Here is a 6,000-nt window from a genome sequence, read left to right on the forward strand (position 1 = left end):
CTTTCCACTCGATCGCTGTGGAAACAACTGCTGCCGTCACCAGAAGGGAGGAGTTGCCGAAGGAAATTGGGGATCTGTTACTGACCTCATCCCTCTGTCCTTGCTCATACTCACGGAGCTAAGCTTCCCTCACGCACCTTGCGGCCGGGTTTGAGGTGATCACCAGCCTTGACTACTGATTTAGGTAAGTGGATGTGGAATGGTTGGTTTGTGTACCTGGTTGAGTGTGGGATCGCTAATTTAGAGTATATGGTTTGGTGGACAGCAACTTCACCAGTTTCAGCTACTGTTGCTTGCTGTCATCGTCGAAGAAGAAGGTCAGGTAAGGATCCTTTTAACTACAACAGTAATGTAGATGTAGATTTTGGTATATTACTATAAGGATTCCTAATTAGTGGAATTATGTTTATGTTGATTAGGGTTCTCCCTAAGTAGGTTGGGCATTTTCTTTAGCTATTTAATTCATTTGAATTTAGCTAAATAAAACTATACATGTACGATTATTACAGGATTCAGATTCAGAACGAGCACATCGACGTAGAGGTTGATTAGCTCGATCTACATTGGAGGCGGGTACCTCTTGACTTATCTTTTATGATATTGTCATTGGATATGCATAGTATTTTATAACTACAAGCAATGAATATGTTTGCCTTTGGTATGTCACTGTTTGATATCCATAGCATGTTAGATTTGTCACCTGTGAAGTATCCGTACTTATATCTCGTGATTTGTTGCCATGAGTACCTTATTGCCATGAGTATCTTAGTTTCTAGAGTGACATACCATGCTTTACTGAGGTTAGGGTTAGACTCTGGATTTTTGTTTCTGACATGTATATCCAAATTATCCGATACTTAGGTTTTTATGCCATGCTTGGATTGTGTATTTCTATTTGTATATCATATATGATTCGTGTACCTAGATCTTGTGGCTTTGATCTGTGTATATTATAGGTACATATGCTATGGAAGGAGGATATGTTTAGGATCTAGGTTGTTATACCATAGAGGACCAGTATACCCTAGATCCGTGGATTTGACATACTGATACTGTTACCCATATTATGTATATATGAATTTTTCTTTATGCTGATCAGGACATTCCATACTTATTATGTTCAGGACATAGGTTTTTGATATTCTATCTGACCTGTGTACTCTAGATCTTGGTATGTGACCATCGATTTTACCGTACTCATTTTATACATATGGATATGGTTATGTTGATCAGTTTATGACCATGCTTAGTGTCATGCATCATGATTGCATGCTGCGCGATTGTCGGCTCTACTATGGTTGAGCACATCGCCAGTTACATGTACTGCACACACCACCACTCATGGATTAGTGGTATATCAGACAGGTGTGTGGCGGTTCTGCTGTTTGACTCCATTGGTCTGAGAACTCAACGTGGTAGCCGGCAGTCAGTTCCGCTCTGTTTGGCTCCGCTGGCATTTAGTGTAGCAGCGTAGTAGCCGGCAGACGGTGGACTCTGTTTGGCTCCGTTGGTCAGGTGACTCGGTAGGCCGTGAGATACCTCCCGTCGTCGTGTCGGGAGATGAGAGCATTGAGCTCCCCATTTATGATTTGGGGTCACGGGACATGAGTACTCGACAACATCCGTCCACTCGGTCACTCATCGGGAGTAGTGACGACAGAGTGCATGTTGTCACCCTACCCCCTCGGTCTCACCATTTGTGTGAGATGGTGACTAGCGTCAGGGATCAAGGCATCATTAGCATCATATGCATTGATGCATTTATATTTTTATGATTGTGTTTGCTGCATTTGGTTGCTGCATTTTGGTTGGATACATACTTTTGACCTGCATACAGGATTATTGACACTTTCGGTTTGACGACCCTTTTGTCTGGATAGGAGTTCCTGGTGAGTACAGCTTCCTCAGTTACCTTTCAGTTTTGCGTATTCCCTATATATGATTAGGAAGCTGTATTCCATGTTTGTTTCTGTTAGATATATCTTACTACTCATGTCCATTGGTATTCGCTGAGTTGTTGAACTCACCCCCGTTGATACTATTTTTTTTTCAGGTACCAGGTTGGTTTTGGTGTCGCTTGGAATATCCTGTCTGCTGGTCCCCACGTCACATCAGAAGACTTATCGGTTTTACGTATGTTTTGTTTGTTTATGTATCAGTTTGTTTAGCTCTGTACTCCGGTTTTGTTTTTTGAGTGTTGATGTTGTTATGTGGTATTTTGTATTTGTTGTTGGTTGTGTAAGCCTAGCCGGCTAGCAGTTTTGTGTTTGGTTTGTATATGGTTTCTGTCGTTTTCCGTTGTGTTTTGATTTTGGTACAGCCGAGTGGGCTGCTTTACTTATAACTGCGTGGTTGTGTTTTTATTGTATCAGCCGAGTAGGCTGTATCATATAACTGCGTGGTTGTGTGTATATTCCAGCCGCCTGTGGCTGATGTATATTGTGTATGTAGACAGTTTCAGATTGTCCGCCGTACAGGGGAGGTGCTGCCGAAATTTCTTCGGACAGGGACTCCTCTGGGGCGTGACATTTTTAGTCCCACATCTTAAAATTGACAACACTATGATCAAAAAGCTTCTATAAATATTTTAGGCCGACAATGTTAAAAAAAATATACTTTTTTTACTAAGATAAGTATAATATTAAATTAAATTAACTTTTTTCATAGGGAAGTCGTAAGGGTGACACTCGAAAAGACCTAAATAATTCAAATTTTCAAAAGTTAGGTACTTTACCCTAATGACTCTACTTTAGTATTTTAATGCTAAAATACTTTAATTAATATAATTTCATTATAAATGGTCAATGTGATTTCAATTATTATATTACACACGCGACGCGTGTGCACAATCACTAGTATATATATATATATATATATATATATATATATATATATATATATATATATATATATATATATATATATATATATATATATATATACTATAAAAAATACTAACAATTAATAGTAACACATTTATAGCTTACCCATAAATATTTTTTTCAAATAAAGAGAACATGTAATAATACACAAAAAAATATATAAAAATAGAAATTTTAATCAATATTACCTCCAAATTCTGCTCCCAACGCGTTTGGTGGTAATGTACCTATTACTTCATACCACAAATAAACACGTGTTCTCCTTTAACTTCGTTCGATAAATGTTGTCGCCGCCACGTTGGAATGGGTGGTACAGGGTAATGAGGGTGTAAGAAAATTTGCACGAAGTGATTGCCAACATGGGCAATAGCTATTTCTCGATGCTCTTGGTTTGGAACTGAAGAAGTTCTTAATGGCAAGTGAGTAAAACAACTCCCTACATTCTCACCAAATGTATGCAGTACAAGATTGTACCTTGATGCGATGATAATTCCCAAAGGTATAGAGTCCATCCAATACATTTCCAGTGCCTACGACTCAATTCAATGAGAATAATAAATTGGCTATTAAATTTCGATCTCGATAAAGTTGATCATATAGATCCCTATTTTTGTTTAATCTCTTCTATAAGCTTGAATCGTACATGAAACCAACCTACTTCACCATACCTAATTAGTGCAGCTATTGTCCTAATTCACAATGACCATCAGGTTAAACGTCAATAGTGTAAGAAATATAACACTGCAGAGGCACAAGTAATTTCTCAATATAAGTATCATAGATGGGCGGAACTGGAGAGTCATCATGGGTCATTTGAGTATTGCGAACCTTCGACCCCCTTCCACTTCCTCTCCCTCGAGATGTTGCAGTCGGTTGAGAGATCCTAGATCCTGAAGTGGGTGCATCTGTAAATGAAGGTATGCGACACCCACTTTGCTCATCTCTACCCGTATGTCGACCTCTATGTTCTGTGTTGTACGAAAGGACTTGAACTATATTTTGAGATAAATCTATCATATCGAAAAACTTGTCTATCATATACTCTCACATATGTGGATCCATCCCATCTAATATCTCAACAACGTGGGATGTCTTGTTGGGTCGTGCTCCCTCGTCATTAAATTGATGTACGTACATAGACAATCTCCTCCAATGAGCGTTGATACTCTGTAGTGGAATCAGAATGAAAAAGTAATGGTAATGTGCAAGATCATGCTCGCATGACAATCCGTATACAATTTTAATAGAATAGTCGCATCTGTCGGCTAGCTAGTGAGATATTTCCTCAACGCATTTTAGCTGACCAGAAATCAACTCCATTGTCTCTAATGAAATTCGACACCTTATTTGACTGAAAATATCATTATATAAATGTTGATGGCGTAGAATGTTGAGAGATCTCTCAAACGACTTTTTAATATCCCTGAACTGAATTCTCAATATCTTATGTATTTTTTCAAAAGATGTTTGTAGAGATTTTTAGGATCCTTTGCGGTCGGTTAGGGGGGGTGAATAACCCCTGCACAGATAAACAAAAAATACCTTTCCCGACTTATAGCTCGATTAAATCAAATACTTGTATATAAGAAATAATAAAGGAAACTAAAAGACAGAGGCACACAGATTTACTTGGCTACAACCGGGGAGGTTGTTAATCCAAGGTGGATGAAGTCACACTAATTTCTCCTTCAAGCGGAGAGGCCTCTTTACAGCAATGAAAGCACAGAAAAGATGAAGCTAAATAGAAAAGAAAGTGTGTACAAGTGTTGCTTGGATATTTCTTGTTGTTTTAATTTTTGGGAGCAAGGCTACTTATATAGCCTTGCTTGGGGCGCCTGGAAGGGTTCTAGGCGCCTAAAATGGGATAGAATTCTATCCCGGACGTAACAGTCAAATGCCACGTCGAATTGGCTAAGATTCGGGTTCTAGGTGGCCCGGACTGGTCCAGGTGCCCCGAGCACTAGAATCAACAAAATGCTGATTTTTTGTCCTAATTTCCTGCTTCAGTTCCACTCGCTTCGGTCCGGGTCTTCCGCTCCGACTCTGCTCGCTTGGGTGATTTCGGTCATCAGGAATAGGGCTCACCCGAACCCAACTTCTGGCCTTTTCGAGCAACCTTCTGTTCTTGGCTTCTCGTCCTCGGAAACACAGCGCACCTCCTTCTTGTCCACCTGCGTGTTGGTTAGTCCTAGGAAGACGTACCGGTTCCACTGTACAAAATTTTTTTGTACAAGTGTCAAACCTTTCCTTAAATAACCTATTGTGTTCTTTAGAAGTTAAATTAGGAATCGCAGACGGAACTTAACATCATTGATTCCAAATTTAACTTATATGTTCTTAATGGTTTAGATTTGAATCGCAAGTGGAACTTAATACTATTGATTCAAAACCACCTATGTTATTAATTTCATTAAATATTAATTTCCAAAATTGGCTTCCAGGACTGCATGGCGAGGCACATGACCTTCTTGGATATGGGAGCAACCATCACCGCCTAGACAAAGCCTTTTAAGGAAAGCTAATATTTAATTTCCTTAAATAACTCTAGGTTAACCAAAAAGAACAATCAAATCACAAATTCAAAAAAGAAGAATACACAAACTCGAAAAACTAATTCGAAAAACTAGATCTAATGTCTCTTGTATTTGGTATTTCCAAAAATAACTATATAAAGAAAACTAGTATGATGCGGAAAACAATTACTAGTTATACCTTTCTTTGTAAGCAAAAATAACCTCTTGATCTTCTACCGTATTCCTCTTCTTATCCCGGACATTGTGTGGGCAACGATCTACCGAGATGAGAATCCACCTAAGCCACCTTCTTCTCCAAGCAAGATTCGGCCACCATAAATCTCCAAGAGAAGTAGAGGTCCGACCACCACCACCAAGCTCCAAGGGATGCTACAAACAAAGCCTCCTTTCTCTCATTCTTCTCCTAGCTAGAATCGGCCATCAACAAGAGCTCTAAGAGAAGATGAAACCGGCCACTAAAGAAGAAGAGAAGAGGAGAAGGAGAAACTTTAGGGCCGGCCACACTAAGGAGAAAAGAGAGGAAGAAAAAGAATAGAGTCGTTAGCCATGAATACACCTCTACCCCCTCTTTTATAATCCTTGGT

The sequence above is a fragment of the Zingiber officinale genome, chromosome 7A, assembly GCF_018446385.1.
Source record: "Zingiber officinale cultivar Zhangliang chromosome 7A, Zo_v1.1, whole genome shotgun sequence".
Classification (NCBI taxonomy): Eukaryota; Viridiplantae; Streptophyta; class Magnoliopsida; order Zingiberales; family Zingiberaceae; genus Zingiber; species Zingiber officinale.